Source organism: Euprymna scolopes, chromosome 16, assembly GCF_053919585.1.
Source record: "Euprymna scolopes isolate OS-2025 chromosome 16, ASM5391958v1, whole genome shotgun sequence".
In the NCBI taxonomy this organism is placed as follows: Eukaryota; Metazoa; Mollusca; class Cephalopoda; order Sepiida; family Sepiolidae; genus Euprymna; species Euprymna scolopes.
Window position 1 is genome coordinate 137,827,779 of NC_136497.1, and position 23,302 is coordinate 137,851,080.

The 23,302-nt window shown below is 33.4% G+C and overlaps 1 protein-coding gene across 2 annotated transcripts in view; it reads left to right on the forward strand.

Moving 5' to 3' along the window:
• Positions 1-287: 287 nt before the first annotated feature.
• Positions 288-23,302, forward strand: part of LOC145296125 (uncharacterized) — a 48,172-nt gene continuing 25,157 nt past the window's right edge. Inside the window, exons 1-2 of one of the 2 annotated variants that reach the window (XM_080142277.1) lie at positions 288-387; positions 16,847-16,906. The gene's annotated coding sequence lies outside the window, so the exon portion shown is untranslated. The remainder of the gene's footprint in view (positions 388-16,846; positions 16,907-23,302) is intronic. The other variant, XM_080142278.1, reaches the window with a different exon arrangement.

Consider the following 23,302-nt stretch of genomic DNA (forward strand, 5'->3'; position numbering starts at 1 on the left):
TTTGACAACTTTTTCGAATCTATGTGTACTGTAATACAAACCCAAAAAATAAATCTGTCGACACAACAAGCACCTTGCTTTTTTGACCGCGTTTTCGTTTTGTTGTCTAAAGTAAAAATGCCTCAGTTTTCTGTCATTCTTTAACCGTTGGTCCAGATACTACACTTTGATCCCGCTAGAAGGCCTCTATGTCAAGTAAGTACCCTCTGAAACTACAATAATAAAGAAAGAAAAAAAATCATGAAAATACCGGCGAAAGGAGGGAGAACTCTTCTGTTTATGAAGGTAGAAATCGCCATCGCAAAGTTCACAAGCTTGAATATTTTCAAATGTTTTGGCGGTTTACGTTCCAGATGGAAATAGTATTTTTCTTCATCGACGGCTAAGGTAAAAACATTATTACCTATTTTAGATTTTTTTTTTTTCTCATCAGCAAATTCATCGTCGTGCATTATTTATGATCGATCGCGATTTTTATTATTAAAAAAGAAAATGTCTCATCGCAAGTAAACAAAAGCATTATTCAAGTTGAATAATATTCAACGGTAGCAACACGAATCGTTGCTTTCCAAGAATGCCAATTATTTATTTTGAATTTGAATGTCGCAACCAATAAAGATTTGATTTATTTCTAATTATGCAGAGAAGGTACCGTGCTATTAAAAAAAATATATATATATTATTTCCAAGTTAAATCGAATTTTTACGGTATCTTTTGTTTATTAAATTGTTAGGTGAGTTACAAAAAACACCCTCCCTCTGGTAAGAATAGGTATCTAACGTTATCATTTCAGCACGGTACTTTATCTGCTTAAGTGCCAAAATTCTAAAATTAACAATATTGTCCCGCCTGATTGTCATATTTTAGGGTACTTATGCAGAATACGGACCGTGCGGAAATAACATTATTTCACCACAGTCTTCTCTGCATAAGTACCGATTTGGTTTATCTATAAAAGTGAACGTGTGTGTGTGTGTGTACATTTTCCAACGCAATAACTCTGTCAATTTTAAGTCTACAGACTCGAAATTTGATTTGTCTGTTAAGGAGTCAAAGTTCAACGATTTACCTTTGAGAACTCTACCAAACGTCTCCGCCAATTTTGTGTCTAAACACTTGAAATTTTAGATATGAACCTAGATCCATGTCCATAGATCTAACTTACTAACTTGATTTGAGCTCAAAACAATAAATGTTAAGGGGTCAAAGTTTAAAAAATTGACTGCTTTTTTTATGCTCAACATCATACACTTCCAAACACCCGGGCAACACCGGGCTGAAATGCTAGTTTAATATATATCCTAATTATTAGTTTGTGACTTAATTTATTAATAAACTAATTGTATTTACCCACGGTCACCGAGATAGTAGCCGTGATTTACCCGACGTTGTTCAGGCGGTGACATATTGCATGGAGAAAAAATAATGGTAATGGTAAAATAATAACCAGTGCTCCTTGGGCGTTGAGTTCCATGGCAACAAGCATAAAAAAGACAAGCGTTGCTCCCTTCCTGGCGCATGCGCACGTAACAATTTTTTTTATTTACTGACGTTGTCGTAGTAACTAAACGATCATTTGTCACATTATTTATTTATTTTGAAAAAAAAGTTTTACTCTTTATGAATATTAAAAGAAAAAAGTTACTAAACATTTATTAATAATGTCTCACTTTTATAGACATTTGTTTTTTAATTTCTTTTTAAATGACGATTTTTATCGACTGTTTTTTAATAGCATTTGCGGATGGGTAAAAAACAAAAAATAACTAAACCATTTACTGATAATTTCTCACTTTTACAAATATTTTTAACAAATAAATGTTATCAAAGTCAAGATACTGAGAAATTGTCAGTAAATGGTTTAGTTATTTTTTTCGTTTTTTAACCATCCGCAAATGCTATTAAAAAAAAAAAAGTCGATAAAAAATCGTGATTTAAAAAGAAATTTAAAAGCAAATGTCAGCATATCCATCCGCAAATGCTATTAAAAAAAGGTTGTCATTTAAAAAGAAAAAAACAAATGTCTGTAAAAGTGAGACATTAATAAATGTTTAGTAACTGTTTTTTTAGTAAAACTATTTTTCAAAATAAATAAATAATGTGACAAATAATCGTTTAGTTACTGCGACAACGAAAATATTACGTGCGCATGCGCCAGGAAGGGAGCAACACTTGTTTTTTATGCTGGTTGCCATGGAACTCAACGCCCAAGGAGTACCTAATAACTTTATAATTGAGAAATCCATTTTTAACATGGGAATAAGAGGGATTTTGGTAACTATTCTTTATTTTCCCCTAACAGTTTAATATACGAAAGATACCGTAAAAATTGAATTTAAATTGAAAACTGAAATATGGCACGGCCCGCGGCCCGGTCCGTATTCTGCATAAATACTAAAACAAAGCTTTATTTAAAAGTCAAATTCAATATTCTTAATTTCCTGTAAGGAATGCTATTTTTGTGAATATTATTCAAAGAATAAATATGTTATTTAAAATCGATTTTGCAATTAAATCGATTAGACGTCTTTAAATCACAAATTTTTTAAAATTCATTATGCTGTATTTTGAAATTGTAATCTTTTTCTAAAATTATAATTAAAAGACTTAAAATCAAGAAAATGCATTCTGGTGGATTTAATTTCACAATGATATTTTTTAATCACATATTTATGCATTTATTTTTTTATTTTAATAAATATTTGATTAAGCGCATTTTCCAGAATAACTAACAAAACAAACAAAGGGAGGGGTGAATATATATACCTTCAAGTGAGAATGTGTGTGTTACTTATCTACAGATTTGAAATTTGGTATATAGGGTATTCAGACATGTGAAAAACTTTTTAATCGGTTTTCATCCGAAAAAAAAAGGGGGGTGCTGCTAAAGAGTCAACATTGAAAAATTGGTACTTTGGGAGGTCATCGGATTTTTATCTGTCAACTGTGTGATTATCGTACTTGATTCACTGTCTTTAGATTCTGGTTTCGATCTCAGCTTGAGTATTTTTTTTTTTTTTTTTTTTACAAGAAATTAACTGTTTAGAAGAAAAAAAAACATAATACTTGCATGCACATGTCTCAGTTTCTTTCCGTTTTGTTTTTGCTTCATTTTTTTTTTAAAACGAATTTGACATTACATTTAATACCAAGCAACGCCAGGTACATCTGTAGCAGTGTAAGAAAACGCCATTAAAAATGCGTGATAAAAAATTGAATAATTTGACCTATTTTTTCGAAGCTTATAACTACTTGAAAAATGTAATTCAAACCCTAATTTTTTTTAATTAAAGGAGCAAAGACCAAATTTAAAAAAAAAATAACAAGTTCAATAGCAAATTATGCAATATTTGTTTGTTTTTTTTTAATCGTTTTCTTTAAAAAAGATTTAAAGAAAATTAACAAACTTTAACTTACTTCGATAAAATATATGTATATATACATTCCAAAAAACCACTTACCTATAAAAATACTAATCAATGGGTACTTCCAATCTTCATTGTTAAGAATTTATCCACATTTATATTTTATGTCCTTTTTAAATAAAATACTTTTTTTAAGCAAAGATTCCAAAAAACGTGACATCAGATGTTTTTCACAGTTGAAATAAAAGGAGACAAATGTCTGCTTTTTATCGTGTTGAAATCTCCGGTGGCTTTTAGCGCCAGAATTAATGTCTCTTTCTATTTCTTGCTGTAAACAAAAGTTAGTAAATATGGGCCACCGTAGTTGAAAAATAATCCCATTTCGCTTATCAGTTTTTACCGATAAAAAAAAAACAATTTTTGATTTTTTTTTTTATTCTCTTAAAGAAATACATGAGTTTTTGAGTTAATATATTTTATTTCTTCTTTATGGGGTGAATTTTTTTTTTTTTTAAATATCTAAAAAAAAAAAACATTGAATGAAATAGAAAAAATTGTCGTAATTCTACGAAATTTCTGAACAATATAACAAGAATATAAGGTTTCACTTAAAAAAAATTCAACGTGGTTTTTAAAAAAAAGTTTTAAACTTTGGACTTTACAGGTAAATTTGCAAATAACTGTTCTTTTTTTGTTTTGTTTTAAATTAACTTATTTTATTTATTGATCTTTTATCTTCAATTTGTGATATATAAATTTGAGGTGAGAAAATCAATTATTTTCATTTTAATAGACATTTGAAAATGGGGGGAGGTTTTAAAAAGAAAACGCTTGTCTAAAATATTATATTTGGTTTATTGGAAAGAGCATAAAATTTCACATTGAACCTGAAAATATCTTAATAATTGAACCAATAGAAAAATTTTTATAGATTTTTATAGTTTAAAAATTGAAATAAATTTAACTCGTAAAATTCAATTGATTTCATTACGTAAAAAAAATGTCTGCATGAACGCGCGCAGGCACTTTGTAAACACTGTTTTTTTTTTATAAAAACTAATATTTCTATTATTTTGTAAACAACTTTAACAGTTTATTTTGGAAGTATATTCCATAAAGAAAATAAACAACCCACTTTTAAAGGAGAAATTGGGAGGGTTTTTTTATATTTTATTCTCAGTTTTGTGTTAGGGGTGTCAAAAATTCCCAAAAAATTCTGATACACCTAGTACATCTGCTAGTCTATATATAAAATCAGAACTATGTTTGTCTCTTATAGAAATCAATATGATCAAGTAGTAGTTTAGTCACCCAAATTATTGATAACTAGCAGGACCTGTGGAAATTCCACAGGGGACTCCTTCATATGTAATATATTGATGTTGGCATTCTGTAGATGTTCAGTGTAAATGGAGATGCTCTGATATTATTGTAACTTTTTTGTTAAAACTGCAAAAGTATTTATCTAAGCTAGCACGAACGGCTGACAAAGCCCAGTCATAAAGTATGCTTAAATATGATATTTTAATTCATGCAGATTTCATATATATTATTATAGAGTTAATGTTCTATCGATTTTTATATATTATAAAGTTGTGATTTCAAAAATATATCTATATGACTTGGATGCATTAGCTTGAATCGAAACCGAAATAAAAACTTATGAAAAAATATATGTATAACTTGAGTTTCTTCAGTCATAACTGAAATCAAAACTTATGAAGAATTCTTGATAAAATTATTTATAGAAAAATAGATTACTGGAGTGCCATCAGTTATAATTGGAACCAAAATCAAAACTTATGGAGAATTCTTGTTAAAATTATTTATAAAAAAAATAGATGACTTAAGTGCCATCAGCTATAATCGAAACCGAAACCAAAATTTCTGAAGAATTCTTGGTAAAATTATTTATGACAAGAAATAGAAGTACATAACAATTAAACGACCCGGATGTAAGCGTGACACACAAAATAACACACACGCTACCGTATTAATGATATCGGTGAAATGAACATCATGGGTACTATTTCTAAACAAATTATTGTTACTGAAAATAAATCCTGTTTCAGAAAGAAAAAGTCTATTAAATACAATAAATTATAGCAAGTATCTGCCAGACGTCAATGTTTACTTTTAACAAACATGGTGCTGTGCAAAACGTTGAAATAAACGAAAATGGAGATCAGTTATCTACTTTTTCAACTTCTCTGTAAATTGTCATATCAGCCGAGGTTCGCACATTAAGGTATTTTGACCTTTATTAAGTAAATAATTGCCATGGAACTCAACGCCCAAGGAGTACCTAATAACTTGATTGACATTGTAACTAAAAAAAAGTACCATCGAAATTGCTTAATTTAGCGTGTTTTTAGTTTTATAAATTACTAGCGAAGGGTACCCGCCATTGCCTGGGTGTTTGGAGGTGTTTGGTTTTGGGTAAATCAAAACTCCGGGGCGGGGGGGGGGTAAAATAAAAAAAAATGTTTTGGTAGGTAAGTATGAGGATCGAACCCGAAGCCTTGGGGCAAAGTTGTAAATTAAAGTGTGAAAAAAAAAGAGTGGGACGGTTTTAACCATTGGGCCACTGCGAGATGCTAACGGAAGCACGTTTGAATTTATTTAATTACTTGGATTTGGCAGGTGCACGTTTTAATGGCTTAATGAGGTGAAGTTTGACTGCGGGATAGTATTTCATTTACTGCGGAAATGCTTCCCCCCCCCAAGATCTTATAGGAAAAAGACTAACCCACATGCGGCGAGCGACAAATGTTGAATATTTATCTTCCCGAAGTCGAGCAAATTAAATAGACAGGCGAGCTCCATTGTTAATTGTGAGATATTACGATTTATATGTGATATAAAAAGTTTTAAGAAGTTGTGACCCGCCGACTGCTTCTCTGAAAAAAGCTTTTTGTAGACATACAGAAAAAGCGAACACACATACATACATACATACATACATACATACATACATACATTTTCGCTTTTATATATATAGAAGTAAGGAAATTTGTTTACAATCAAAATAAACAGTTTATTTTCTTTAATCAATGTAGCAGCAACATGCATCTTAATTATTATTGAAAAAAGTTTAGTTTCACTATAACTCAGAATGTTTTAAAAAATGCAATTTTTAAAATTTTCTAATGCTTAAAGAAACTATCATTCATTATCAACAGCCTAATTTTTCCACTTCTTTGCACCAAAGTATATGACATCACGTGCGATTGCACAGGCCTTAATTTTCAGAGATCACAATTTGATCTGTGTATCTCGATTTACCTCCTCCTATGGTTCGGTTTTGTTGAAGGTGCGCACTTTCAAGCAATACCTCCTTGTAGATATTCCCAATAAATGTTGAGAGAAAAAAAAATAAAAAAGAAAACAACAAAACAACCCTGATAATTGTCATTTTTTTGTGAAAATTTCCGTTGTGTCCCCAGTGCTAAAAAAGCCCCTTTTTGTGGCTCTTTTTTCATATTTCTCAACAAAAACTTGATATGTCTGACTATATAATGGTTTTCCATGGTGGTCAACTCAAATATACATGTGTAAAGGCCTGAAACTGCACCGTTATCCACTTACACTGGGATTCGGCGTCCCCAGGGGCTCAAAAGAGGTCAAAAATGCCTCAAAATGGTAAAAAATGACACTTTTTGCCCTATAGCATTTGATCCATCCATTAGATTTTCCAGAAACTTGGCCAAAATGTGGAGGCCATTGTTCTTAATATAAATTCAGTATGGGTGAACCTGGCAAAATTCTGGTTTGCATCCCTCTGGGACTTTTAGGGCTAAAAAACATGCTTTTTGGAGCTCTTTTTTCATATTACTCAAAAACTTGATATATATGTCTATATAGGGGTTTTCCATGGTACTGAATTCAAATATACATACCTTAAGGCGTGAAACTGCACTGTTTGTCCATTTTCACTGGGATTCGGCATTCCCAGGAGCTCCAAAGGGGTCACAAATGCCCTCAAATTGCTAAAAATAACACTTTTTACCGCATAACTTTTACCCGATCCATTAGATTTTTCTGAAACTTGTCAAAAATGTGGAGGCAATTCTACACACTTCTGACATTCATCATTTCTTCACGGTTTTTTGTGGCGTCATCTCACATGCAGCACCAGAGGGGGACCATGCACGTGCAGCTTGTTTTTAGCTGCAATCAACTGTTTTGTGTTGCAGTAATTCTCTCTAGGATCCACAGGTTAGCCAATCGCCACTTGTCAGAATAGATGAAAGAGAAGACAACAGAAACAGGGTTGGGGTTGGTGACTGTCATTGCATGGTGGACCGTGTGGTTATACACACGGATTATCTGTGAGATTACTGTGCGTTACAGTTGTTGGCATTGCATGCGAAGGACTCTATATTATTTTAATTGAAATTCATTATTGAGATGAATATTATTTATTAATTTTTATTTATTGCAGACTATTATCCTCATCTTTTCTTAGGTGTTGTTTCACGACGTTTCGGCCAACTATTTCTCTGGCGTCATCAGGTGATAACCGTGATGGGATAGGAACTCTGAATCTCCTAACTGCATTCTCTGCAATTATATATACCATTCGATACGGACCCGACCATGGAAGATCAGATAATAAATAAAAATGTGGATTTATAAGACCCAAAAAATCCAACCTTGATCACCCTTCAAGGCCTGTGGCGCAGTGGATAGAAACATTGAATCTCTGCAGTTCCAGGTGAGTATTGTCTGAAGATAGCGGTTTCAATCCTACTCAAAGCCGGCCAGAGGCTTACTTTGCCAAAACGTGGTGAGACGACAACTATGGATGGCAGTAATTGCTCAGAATGCAGTTAGGAGATTTGGAGTTCCTATCCCGTCATGGTTACCACCTGACGGAGGCCAGAGGAATAGTTGTCCGAATGTCGTGAAACAACAACTAAGATAAGGATAATAGTCCGCAATAAATAAAATTATCTGTTTCTAATTGGTTAACATAAACTCGTCTGCCCTTCTCTTCTATTGTTCATGTTCTCTCTTATTTTATTTGTCTTTCTTATATAAGCTTATCATTTGTGTCAATATTATATTTTTTTGTTTTAATTTAAGGTCATTCTGGCCTAGAGCAGGGTTTCATAAAGTGGGCTCCATGAAGCCCTGAGGATCGATGAGTGAGGCTGAGGAGTTCCGGAAGCCCTTTCTTTAAAAGGGCCAAATGCTTTATATGAAAAAATTAAATAGCTGCAGACATTTAATTATTGATCTTTTTTACTGGAAGGAGATATGATAAATAACTACAGGTGTAAAGAGTTTCAGGATGATTTATGAAAAAAGAAAATAAAAAATAAATTAAAAAAACGCAATAATTTTTGATTAATCAAAAACAAAAAAAATCGTAAACATGATCATTAGTTAGTGTTAAAATTTGAAATTAATGTTTTTCATATTTATTTTAGAAATTATCTTGTTAGTATTCCATGAAAAACCTTTGCCCTGCTCAGGGGCTCCATGGTATCCTGAAGTTTGAGAAACCCTGGCCTAGAGGACCAAATGAAGACTTGCCGTTGATTTTTAGAGGCATTCAGGGATGGTGTGAACAAATATCACAGTTAACTTTATTGCCGGCAATTAATACTTATATGAAAACCTTCATATTCCCATGTTTCATCAAATTCTTTAAAATGGCTGCCATTTTTTTTTTTTTTTGTTACATAAGACACTTGACGTGTGCTCCAAACAATACAAAACACCCCACTCCCCATACTAAGAATGGCAACCAGTGAAAACAATAGGGATACATTATATAATGAAGGTCTTAATATCATAAGAAATACTTGTCAGCGACAAATTTAACCAGACCCGAATACCCCTAGAAATCAACTTTTTAATGATGAACCTTAATTTGGTCGTTTGATCACATTGATCTTGTTTCAGTAGTTTTTTATCAAATATCAGTTGTCCGACTAACATGTTTTGTATATTCTTTGGCCCCCCCCCCTCCCACACACACTAATGAATTAAAAAAAAGGATCATTTTATTATATAATTTTATTTCTACTCATATATGCACATTGTATTTATTAAAATAAAAAAAAATAATTTGTTTTGGAATTCTTAAGTAGGATGACCCCCGGTGTGTTTGTGGTATTGCAGTATATGATAACACTAGCTAGGATTAGCATAGACCAGCATATGGTACAGTGACGAGGATGACCATAGACCGCCCCTCCCCCATTTCCCTAATTTTAAGTGGCCTTGTGCTTAATTTATTGTTTTTTTGTAAACATTTCATTAGAAAAAAAATATATAACTCAGTTGCCTGGACTTGACTTGAAAACTCTCCATTTTTTTTTTTTTTTTTTTTTTTTGATGCCATGTCATCAAAAAAATCATAATTTTAAATTAGCCATTCAATTTTGCATCAATGTTTTTGCAAATAGCAATTGTTTCGACTAAACCGGAAAATCTAAACAGTTTCTCCTTGTCTGCTGTTTGAATTCAACAATATACATTTTAATAAATCTTATGGCCCTTTCTTTACTTCTTGCTTTCAATAATTTATGCGCGTTCATCTAACGGTGTTATCTTGTTAAATTATTAGGGGAAACCTGGTGTTGCTGGAAGGATCACCAGGTTTTAGTCATTGTGAATTTTTATGGAGATGCTGAAGATACTGAAAGGAAAATTTTTCCCGACAACATCCTTAAACCTTCGTCAGGCATGTCGGTCGCCATCTTGGAAAAGAAAAAAAAAAGAAGTTTCCAAGATGGTTACCGACATACCTGACGACCGTCGAAGGCTACACCGACCGAAACGTTGCACAAATAAAAATCAAGATGAGAACAATAGTCTAATCAAAACAAGTGAAACAATCAATCCTCATCTAAAAAATTCATCCTTAAGCACTTGAAGATCTGAAGGGAAGTTTTTTACTCATGTTCACCCCTTACAAAGCATATCGCCACTTGGACATAAGGGGCTACTATTTGGGGCCATATCTAGGAAAGATTAACAAGATATTTGTTTATGTTACATTTAAACTTCTGCATATTAGTACAACCAGGGAAACAGGCAGCAGGAAGGGAATTCCAAAGTCTAGCTGTTCGAGGGAAGAAACTATTAGAATAGAAACTTTATAGCATTTAGGGACCTCAATAGTGAAGGGGTGAGATTTTGTTGCTAAACAGGTTTGTTGAGGATAATGTATGGTGAGGAGGCACAAGTGAAGCGAGTTCATCAGAACACATGCCATTAAGATATTTGTAAAACAGGCATAGTGGTACAACATTGCGGTGATGGGACAGGGGCTGGAGCTTAGTTGATAAAGCGGGATCTATTAGATTAAAAACTCTTTTATGGACCCTATCCAAGAGGGGGGGGGGCTAGTGATAAATGCACCAGACCAGATATGGCAACAATACTCCATGCATGGGCGAATGGTAGTCTTGGAGAGGTACAGGATACTCTCAGGTGTGAGTAGTCTTCTAGCTCGATAGAAGGAACCATCAGAGATAAAATTGATGTAATTCCGCTTGAAATGACATGGAGTCATGTAAAACTTACTGGAATAACTTCATTTATTAAAAAAAATTTTTAATTTTATTCAGCACACACAAGACATATTGCCACTTGGACATTACATTAGGGGCTACTATTTTGAACCATCTCTACGGAGGTTATACGAGGAGATGAACAAGATGTCTGTTCGCATTACTTTTAAACTTTTGCAGGTTAGTACAGTCAGGGAAACAAGAAACAGGAAGGGAATTCTAAAATCTAGCTATCCGAGAGAATAAACTATTATAGTAGAAGGCTTTCCGACATCTAAAGGCAGTCGCAGTAAAAAGGTGGATTTTGCTCCTCGATCGGTTTTTCTGGGGGTATGTACATCAAGGGGGTACAAGAGCAATGAGTTCATTGGAACACATTCCATTAAAGTATTTGAAAAACAGACACAGAGTTGCAATATTGCATTGATGGGCCAGGGGTTGGAGTTTGGTTGATAGTGTGGAACTTATTATGTTTTAGACTCGTTTTTAGACTCTGCTAAAATGAAAGATTAGTGGTAGATGCACCAGCCCAAATGTGGCAACAATACTCCGTGCAATTGTTCTATGGTATCAAGAGTTACGTTATTCGACTGCAGCTATGCGGATGATCTAAGGATAACGGATAGGTGCAAACAGGCGAGTCAGATGTCACTACGCTGGGAAGGTAATGGCAACATACCCTATGTATTCGGCTAAGTTAAAAATCGTGATGTTTTCAGAGGAACCGGACCAACAATGGACAGAAGCCTATGGAGAACACTTATCATGATTTCATCTATGGCATAAACATGCCACGATACAAGAAGAAGCTAAAAGTGAGAGAGTAGTGCTGGATGTACCAGCCCAATACTCCATGCATGGGCGAATGTTGACTTTGTAAAGATACAGGCGTAAGAGTAATTTTCTAGCACAGTGGAGGGAATCCACCTTTGCAGCAGCCTTGGCAATGGCCTTCATAAATCTATTACCAAAAATGTTTTCCATTTTTCTGATATCATTTTTAAACCTCATTAAGAACATTAAACCTCATAAAGAAATTACTTATAAGTGTTGAGGACATGTGTTGCATGGATAGAAATGATTAAAGAATAATATGATGGATATGTAATGTGGGTCTTAAAACCATCTTAGATCTGATGACCTTAGATTAAGATTAAATCTGGACAGTATAGAAAGATGTGTGCACAACAGGAGACTTCATTGGTATGGTCACATTAAAAAAAATGCCATCATGTAAAACTGACGTTAAACCAATGATGATGGTCGGCCGGGCATACAAATGGTTAAGTTGAGCTCCCTGTTCTTCTCATGGTGGGGCTGGTGAAAAAAAAATCAATAATTCTAAACAAAATAAATATATTTTGTTTTTGTTTTATATTAGAATTAGCAGGGATATCTGGTGTTGCTCGGAGCCATAAAGAAACTAAATAGATGTTAAATAGTGTTAAGCATCCTCCCCCTCTCTCAGAGAAGAGAATTTTTTATGTGAGGAATGAAAAAATAAAACCTAGGAAACCTTCAGAGCATTATTGAAAGTACCAAATAAAATTAAGGATGTCTCCAGAGCACTACTAAAACTAAATTTCTCTTTCTTCTCCCTTCATTTGTAGAGAAATGACATTGAATCTGAAATCAGCATCTTTCAATTTGAAAAAAATGCTGACTCATTTCCTGGCCTGTATTAATACATGATAACATTAAAAATTTACATTTAATTCTTAATACCATTCAGTAATACAAATGACTATTTGACCCCTCAAAGAATGAATTTTAAAAAAAATTTTTAGATATTAGGTGCTTCTACAGAATTAGAATGAGATTTTGTAGTCGATAAATGGGGTTTTCGGATAAAAAACAATGGTTTCAACTGATTTTTTTTTTTAGTCAATTCTAATAAGTTACAATGGTAGCTACCAAATTATGCAATCAAAATTACTTAAATATGACTGAATTATTAAAAAAAAAACAACAACTTTAATCGTAGTAGCACGTGAAAAATTGCTGCCATCTTGTTTAAATCAAAACGGAAAATTATCTCCCCCTTTGAACTCTCCTGTGTTTTACGATTGTTTTCATCCAATTCTATTTTTATTTTCTTTAAAAAATAATTTTCTACCTCATCGATTTTCGTAATTTTTGGATATTATCATCTTTAAAATATGAGGAATACGTAGATACCATTGTTTTCATGTGAAATTCAGTTTTATGATTTCTGATATTTTGTCCCAATAGTGTAGAAGTGCCAGATAATATTTTTCCGGAGTCATGCTGATATAAAACAATACCAACTTTGTGAGGCTTTGTTGTGTATTTTTTTAAATTTTAGCTGGATCTACAAACACACAAAAACTGCTCTTTATACAATTAGCAAATTTAGTCAGTTTCAGAATAATTGAGATGATGATTGATAATTTGGATCATTTTGACTTCTACTGTGAACATGTGGTGCAATGGATAAAGGCATTGATCAACATTTATTTGTAGGTGACAGTGTTGTGGTGGGTGAAGGTTCAATCTTTACTATGAACAAATCGACCAGCAGCAAAAAAATAAAAAATAAATCATTTTTTTTTTCTTTTTATTTGATATTTTTTTATTTATTAATTTTTATTTCATGTGTTGAAATTTGATATTTTTTCAAAAACTTTTTATTTGATACTAGCAGGGGTACCCGGCGTTGCCAGGGTGTGTTGAGGTGGTGTAGTAAGGAACCCCGAAAAAAGTGATAGTAACAAAACAACAGTAGGCAATTCAGATGGAGGGAGGTGTTAAAAATAAAGAAAAAAAAGTGGTAGTAGGCAGGCAGGCTCGAACCCGTGACGCAAAGGAGAAAAAGAAGATTAAACAAAAAACGTAACGTCTTAGCCGAGACGTCCATGGCAAAACCGGAAGTCGCGAGCATTGGAATTAAGGTTAGTCAATCCAACGGAGACGATGACTTGCAAAAATGTTGACGAAAAAAAGACCCCCCTCCTTGTAGAAAACAGCCCAATTTAGGGTGAAGGAATTAATGTTTTTGGTCAATTTTTCGATATTTGCCATCCGAAAGATTGAGCTTCAAAACGATACCAATCTCATTAGGATCTATCGCGGGTGTCAAAAGTTTTTGGCAGACATACGAACACCCACACACACACACACATTTTGCTTTTTATATATTAGACTAGCGGGGGAGGGGGGTACCCGGCATTGCCCGAGTGTTTGTAGGTGTTTGTGGTTGTTAATGAAAACCTAAGAATAAGCGAACTAAAACAAGAAAACACTTAAGGGGGGGAGTAATCAAAACATTGAAAAAAAAAACCCACAAAAGAAAAAACTAACATAAGGCAAACGAACGATGTTAAATGTAAAAAGCGAAAAAACAAAAAAGAAAACAGAAAAACGAACATTAAAACTAAAAAACAAAAAAACAAAAAAACAAAACCACGTGAAAAATGGCTTAAATAAGCCTGTTTCGATATTAAAATTTTAAAAATCGGTGGGTACCCGGGTGTTTTGGGTGTGTGGTTGGTCGGGGGTGTTAATGAAAACCTAAGAATAAGCGAAGTAAAAAAAAAGAGAAAAACGAACGTTACGTGAAAAATGGCTTAAATAACACTGGTTCAATATTTAAATTTAAAAAATCGAAAAAAAAGAAAAAGAAAGACATCTCACACCACAATTCGAACCCAAAACATTTAAATAATGACCCAACACTCTAACCAACTGAGCTAACACGACGTACATGAAATTTAGTCAGTTCTTCAATTATTTAAACAAAATCAGGCCATGATGTCATCTGACGCATGCGTAGAACCGGTCGTTGTCATGAGAGGAAGGTTTTTGTTGACCCCCCCCCTGTAGAAAATTGTTGATTTCAGGATGAAAAAAATTAACGTTTTTGGCCAATTTATCGATATTTTTCGGGCGAAGGATGGAGCTTCAATATGATACCAAGTTTGTCAATTTTTGTTCCAGCTGTCAAAAGTTTTTAGTGGACACGCAAACACGCATGCATACAAACATACACACATTTTCTCTTTTATATATATAGACTAGCAGGGGGGTACCCGGCATTGCCCGGGTATTTGTAGGTGTGTGTATGAGGGGGGGGGGGGGTAATTAATAATCCTGCTTAAATATTATAAAAAAGACGATGTAAAAAAAAAAAAATCCAAAACCAAAACGGAAAAAAATGGCATAAATAAACCTGTGTATGGGGGGGGGGGGTAACTAAAGAATAAACGAAGTAATAAAAAAAAAACGTTTGGTCGGGAGGAGGGATTGAACCCGGAAGCTTTGACGCGGAAGTGGAAACCAATGCCAACTACTTAATGGTCTTGACCACGAGTGAGAGTAATTGATTAGCGTGTTAAGTTAAAGCTTATAAAGCTAAAAGAGGTTTGATTGATAGGACGACGCTAAATGAGGTCATCGCGCGATCATTATTTTTAGTTTTCACTTCACCCTAGATGATGGTGGGAAGGGGGGGAAGCAGAGCAAAAGCCGAGAACCCAACGTTTTTCACTGTATTTATACTTAAATGCAGGACGAACCGGGGACAGAGCGAAATAGCGCGAATCTCATAAAAGTGGACATAAATAAATCTAGAGATAACCAGCGTTCCCAAATCGTACATATTATGATATAGGACCTATATAAACAGTTGTAAGCGATAGTAACGAACCCGGGAGCGTGTGCTCGAAAAGCCTTTTGAAGACATACACGAAATGGTCACACACATTTTGCCTTTTATATACATAGACTAGCGAGGGGTACTCTGTGTTGCCCGGGTGTTTTTCGGAGTATGTGAAAAAAAAAACAGGTGCCCGTGAAAAAAAAACGAAGCCTTCATGACGTGCAGTTGGAAAATAGTAAAGTGTTAAAAAAAAAAAAAACAGGTGCGCGTTTTTGATTGACGTGACGGTGATAGGTATTCAGCAGTAAACATTTTGTGCGGGACAGTTTTGAATGAGGTGAATAAATCGGTTTGTTTGTTTTTAAAAACCCGCTCCCTAGGAGGAGCAAAATGAAAGCTACAGTCTGATATGACGAAGTCGACATTAAACAAACGTTACTTAGCTCTCTTGAGATAACTGGCTTTCGGCCTGTGAGTAGAGTTGAGTTTCGCTTTTTTATATACCGAAAACTGAATGTAACGCGTGCCGATGCGGGAAATTTCAAATAATTAATGTTTGAAAGTCAATAAAATTAAATAGACAGGCGAGCTCCCTGGGTAACTCTGAGATATTACAATTTATAGATGATATAAAAAGTTTTTATGGACATCGAGAAAAAGCATACATACATACCCACATACATTTTCGCTTTTATATATATAGACTAACGAGGGGTACCCGGCGTTGCCCGGGTGTTTGGAGGTGTGTGGGGTAAAATAAAAAGTAAGTATGAGGATTGAACCCGAACCGTTGATGCAAAGTTGTAAATTAAAGTGTGAAAAAAAAACCAAAAAAATGTGCAACGTTAACCATTGCCCCACCACAAGATGCTAACGGAAACACATTTGAATTTATTTAATTAGTTCATTCGGCAGGTGCCCGTTTTAATGAGTTAATGAAGTCAAGTTTGACTGCGGGATTTTTATTTTTCCCAAGATGTTATAGGAAAAAGACTAACCCATATGCGGCGAGCGACAAATGTTGAGTATTTATCTTCCCGAAATCGAGCAAATTAAATAGACAGGCGAGCTTTGTTGTTAACTGTGAGATATTACGATTTATATGTGATATAAAAAGTTTTAAGAAGTTGTGAAGCGAGCGACTGCTTCTCTGAAAGAAGCCTTTTGTAGACATACAGAAAAAGCGAACACACATACATACATACATTTTCGCTTTTATATTTATAGATTAGAAAATGTTTTCATTTAATATCAATTCAAAATGAGTAAGATCTTTATGATCCATTCTTTGTATTGCTGTTTTAATTTATTTGATTGAATTCTTATTTTTCAGTCAAGAAAAATGCCATTAGATTCTTTTGGGTGACTACAAACTGGCGGCCCATTTGGGCAAGTAAGTATGTTTTTTGTTTTTATTTTACACTAGCGGGGCTACCCGGCATTGCTCGGCACCGTATAAACAATGAGAAAATTGAAGCTGATTTTGAACATATTTGTTATTCTTCGGATAGAGGAATTTTTAATGTCTATGTATCATTAGCTTTTTCGGGCAAAAGAATATTTTACCTACCCTAGGACGGGTATTACACGTATCAAATAATTGTACTTTATCTAGTATAAGTAATTTATACCATATATATATGAAATAATGTTTCCTTTGCGGGGATGGGTAATATACAACACATATTTAAAATAATTTTACCTATCCTCGGACGGGTAATTAAAAAACATATATGAAACAATTTCACATACTATCGACAGGTATTGTACAATATGTTAAATAATTTCTCTTACCACCAAGGCTACCATAATTTTAAGAAAACTGAAACAATTTTTAGAAAGTAGATCATTAGGTCATTGGACCTGTACTGCACAAGCACATTAAATTTTTTCACATCAGGCCTATACTGCACAAGCACCTTAAAATTTTTGAAATCGGACATATGCTGCACAAGCACCTTAATAATTTTAAAATCGGACCTATAGTGCACAAGCACCTTCAACATTTTTCAAATCCGACCTATACTGCACAAACACCTAAAAAAAATATCAAATCAGACCTGTACTGCACAAGAACCTTCACAATTGTAAAATCGGATTTATACCGCGCAAGCACTTTCAAAATTGTCAAATCGAACCTATACTGCACAAGCAACTTCAAAATTGTCAAATCGGACCTATACTGCACAAGCACCTTCAAACTGCCTAAACGAACATATACTGCACAAGGACCTTAAAAATTGTCAAATCGGACCTATACTGCACAAGCACTTACAACATTATCAAATCGGACCTATATTGCACAAGCACCTTAAAATTTTTAGAATCTGACTTCTACTGCGCAAGCATCTTAAAATTTTTCAAATCGGAGATATACTGCACAAGTACCTTAAAATTTTTCAAATTGAACCTATACTGCACAAGCACCTTAAAATTGTCAAATCAAACCTATACTGAACAAGTTCCTTCAAAAATTTTTAAATCGAACCTATATTACACAAGCACCTTCAAAATTGTCAGATCAGCCCTATACTGAACAAGCACTTGCAAAATTGTCAACTCGGACCTATACTGCACACGCAACTTCAAAATTGTCAAATCGGACCTATACTGTACAAGCACCTTCAAAATTGTAAAAACGGACCTATACTGCACAAGCATCTTACAAAGTTTTCAAATCGGACCTATACTGCACACGCACCTTAAAATTTTTCAAATCGGACCTATACTGAACAAGCACCTACAAAATTTTTCAAATAGGACTTATACTGCACAAGCACCTTAAAATTGTAAAATTGGACCTATACTGCACAAGCACCTTCAAAATTGTCAAATCGGACCTATACTGCACAAGCACCTTTGCATTTCAAGCTTTAGAGAAACAAACATCACTCAAAAATAAGGATGACCTTCTAAATAATAATGTTTTTAGTTTAGATGTGATTTTTGGAATATAAGATCTTGTCTCAATTTAGTAATCGATAAATATAATTAATTATGCATCTTTTTATAATAGAAGATAATGCCTGGTAGAAAATTAAGCTGTTACTTGGTCTTTTGGCTAAGATCAAAGTGTAGTATCTGTTTTTAGAATCCAAGCGGTCTCATCTTTCACCTCCACCCCCACTAAAAAAATAAGGAAGAGGTCATGCTTGCATGTCAAGCTTTAGAGAAACAAACGCCACTCGAAAATAAGGATTGCCTTCTAAATAATGTTTTTAGTTCAAATGTGATTTTTGGAATATGACATCTTGTTTCAATGTAGTAATCGATAAATATAAATTATGCATCTTTTTATAATTGAAGATAATGCTCAGTAGAAAATTAAGCTGTATAAGATGGTTAAGATCAAAGTGTATTATCTGGTTTTAGAATTCAAGCGGTCTCATCTTTTGCCTCTCCCCCTCCCACTAGGAAAATAAGGGGGAGGTTATACCTGGGATCTCAAGCTGTAGAGAAACAAACGTTACTCATAAATAAGGAGGATTTATGCCTGGGATGTGATCAAATCCATTCACTCACATTTCGTATATGTAATGTTTACATTTTAAAACATAGTAAAATGAATCTCGTTTCCTCTCTAGACATCTTTCTCTCTTCCTCTTTTTCTCTCTCTCTCTCTCTCTCTGTTTGTATGTCTCTCTCTCTCTCTCTCTCTCTTCGTCTTCCTTACTCTAAAGAGAAATAGTGTTACTAAAAAAGAAAATGGCGTTTGGCTTTGTTTTTTTGTAAAAACATTGATCGTTAATATTTTTTTTAAGTGTATTTTTTTTTACTTCACATTTTTGGCTTGTTATTTTTCATTTAACTATCGTATCTAACTATTTTTAACTTGCTAATAACTTTGATAACGTTTTCATAACGTGAAAGTTAATATTTTGATATGTATGATAGTTGCCTTTTTTACCGATAACAAACTTTTATTATAATTAATGTTTTCATATACAGACCGCCATTACAGCTTGCTTACGTCAAGGTCATGTGACATGACTCTTCTTAGAGTGGACTTTTCGGGCCAAAAATTTGATATTTGTCGTCCGGAGGGTCGGGCTCTTATACGAGACCAAATTTGTGAATTTTTGTTCTGTCTGTTGAAAGTTTTTAGCAGACATACAAACACACATACATACAAACACACATACATACATACATACATACATACATACATACATACACACATTTTATATGTATATAGATTAAATTGATCAAATATGTATTAACATTTCACTTAAGTCATAATTAATGGGAAATTTTACTTGAATAACATTTAATGGGAGATTTTATTTGAATTTTATGGGAAATTTTACTTGAATAACGTTTAATGGGAGATTTTATTTTGAATGTTGGTTTTGCTGTTTATGTACGACAAATTAAGGCATGACCACTGGCTCCTGCTGATTCTCTAGTCGCGCGATTTAGGCACATGATTCGAGCTTATTTTTAGCAAACATTCAGAAAATATTTCCTAAAAATAAAATTTTTTTTTTTTTTTTTTTTTTTTTTAGTCTTAAAAACTTTTTTTACATTTTTAAACACAATAATAAAATTTGCAAAAACTGAAATTAGAATTGTATTTACAGTAGTTTTTTGGAATTCTTATGTTAATCATAAGAAGTAATCAATTTTAATTTAGGTGGACTGGGACATTTTTTTAATATCTTTGTAAAATAAAACTGTTGCTGATGGAGAAAGAGAGCGAGAGATGTGGATGGGAGAGTGGCGGGTGACTCATGCGATTGTCTGTTGTTTTGTCCCATGCCTTTCTCTGACTTATCTGTATGTCCCCCATTTGTTTATATTGACCGAATTCTTTTGTTTCTTTGTTCAGACTGTGATGTCAGCTCTTCAGTCAAAATCTAGGACATATTTACTAGTGTTGGGATGAGTAATCAGAATCGTGAATCGGAAAAATTTGTGCCTATTTTCCTTTGCCAAAAACGATTGTTTTAATTGTCTTTTTATTTAATTCTGTTAAAAGAAAAATCTTCTACTGCTGTTAGTAAAAATAAACTAATAAATATTCATTGATTTTAAACTAATAGTAAAACTAAAATCTATATAGATCATCCCACACACAAGTGTATTTTTGGTTCCCCGATTGATCGGAGAAGGGTTAACTGTCCATTAGTTTTTCTGAAATTTTGCCACAAATTGTATTTTATTAAATAGATATATGCACAGTAAAAAACATTTTTTTTGCAAAAATTCCCATTGCATCCCCGTGGGCTCAAAAGAGGTAAAAAATGCCCCAAAATGGCCAAAAATGACACGTTTTGCCCCATAACTTTTGATCCATCCATTAGATTTCTTTTTAAACTTGGTTAAAATGTAGAGGCCATTGTTCTTAATATAAATCCAGTATGGGTGCCCCTGGCAAAATTCTGGTTCGCGTCCCCAGGGACATTCAGTATTAAAAACACCCTTTTTTGTGGCTTTTTTTTTTTTTCATATTTCTCAACAAAAGCTTTATATGCTTGACTATATAGTGGTTTTTCATGGTGGCCAACTCAAATATACATGTGTTAAGGCCTGAAACTGCACCGTTATCCATTTACACTGGGATTTGGCGTCACCATGGCCTCAAAAGAGGTCAAAAATGCCCCAAAATGGCCAAAAATGACACTTTTTGCCTCATAGCGTTTGATCCATCCATTAGATTTTATTGAAACTTGGTCAAAATGTGGAGGCCATTATTCTTAATATAAATTCAGTAGGGGCGACCCTGGCAAAATGCTGGTTCGCATCCCCCTGGGACTTTTAGGGCTAAAAAACATACCTTTTTGGAGCTCTGTTTTTATATTACTCAAAAACTGTATATATATATATATATATATATATATATATATATATATATATAGTGATTTTTCATGTTGCTGAATTCAAGTATACATGTCTTAAGGCATGAAACTGCACTGTTTGTCCATTTTCACTGGGATTCAGCTTCCCGTTAGCTCAAAAAGGGTTGTGACCCCAATTGCAAAAAATGACACTTTTTACCCCATAACTTTTGCCCCATCCATTAGATTTTTCTGAAACTTGTCGATAATGTGAAGGCAATGTTGGCGCTTCACATTTCTCACATTCATCATTTCTTCACTATTTTTTGTGGCGTCGTCTCACATGCAGCACCAGAGGTGGACCACACATGCGCGGCTTGTTTACACGAGAAAGTATCTGCACATTTAACATGTCTTTTTATACTAATTGTGAAAAATAGTAACTTTATAGTTAAATATTTACAAATTTATAAAGAATCGGATTTGATAATTTTTTCGTCTGTTTTTTACAATTTTTTTCAGCAGATTATAACCGAATGGACTCTAATCTATCCAATTATATATATATATATATATATATATATATATATATACATATATATAAGAAAAAAGAAAAAATACAAAATCAATATTTAAATATTTGTAGGATGTGCTCAGTTTCTAATTAAGTTCCTATTTACTTGCCTCCCCACGAGGACAGTTAGACACAAGGTCAGTTAAAGTGAGAAAAATCCAGCTTCCCAAAAAGGGTCAATCTGGATAGAAACAAACATAAAAATTGTCTCAGTCATGAAGAATTTCTCCTTCACTGACAGAAGACAGAAAAGGCGAAATGTAGCATCAGAATACTACACTGTGATCCTGGCCTGAAGTCCAGGTAAAGAAATTAAAAAAAAAAAACGTCTCAAACTGGAAAGTTTAACGAAATAATGTGTCACTCAGACGAGAAATGTAATTGAAAATAAAAACTAAATTTATCCAAAATTTGTGAACGATTTGTTAGCTTTAGCAAAAAATGTTTTTTGATATTTAAATAAGTGGCCAAAAATACTTAATAAGTTTCCCAAACGTCACGTTTTCTGTTAGTGACGTCACTTGTTTTAAATGAAATTCATTTTTGTCTATTTGTCGTAATTCTGGTTAAGTTTCACACACCTTAACAAGAATTACAACAAACAAACAAAAATAAATTTCATATTTAAAAGTAATTTAATGTCCCAAATCTAAGGCATAACATTTTCAAAAGCCAATAATTATGACCCACTAACCGTAAATATGGAGGTCAAATGCCTTCTTAAAAAAAAAAAACTCCCTTAATCCTATCTCTAACCCTAAGTACGAGTGGCAAGCCTCCTCCTCTTACAACCTTCTTTAACCCTAACAATAACACTAAGTTTAAGTGGCAAGTTCCTCACCAAACAAAGTTCCGTGGTAAGCTACATATAAGTGTCTAAAAAAAGATCCTTCTTTAAAGAAAAGTGCACCATTTATCACCCATAAAAAAATAAATTAGTCAACTGTCCTAAAACACTAGAATGGTCTCAAAATGGTGAATTATTTTACATTAAATTTATGTGAAACTAACCCCCACTCTAAATTCTAAAATTGTTTTTGTTTTGTTTCTATCAAGTCTTCATGGTGTTCACACATAATTTTCCTTAGCTCTATCATTAACCCAAAGTCAGAGTGGCAACCTCCCCACCCTCTCATAATTGCACAACAACCCTCTTAAAACTACCACATAATCGTCTTTAGAAAAAAAAAAAATAATAATTGTTTATCTTTCACTAAAGTTTTTTAAGGTATTCACATGTAATTGCCTACAAAGGTAAAATCGCATATTTTGGAGAGGTGGTCAGATGGGGTGGGGGTGGGGGGTTAATGGAAGGTATTAATCTACAATACCAAAGAAATATTGCAATATATTCATTTTTAAGCAGTCCTAGATTTCGATTTCAGTTATTTGTACATATAATGTATTACAATTCAGCTTTGAGTTCTTTAATTTCTTT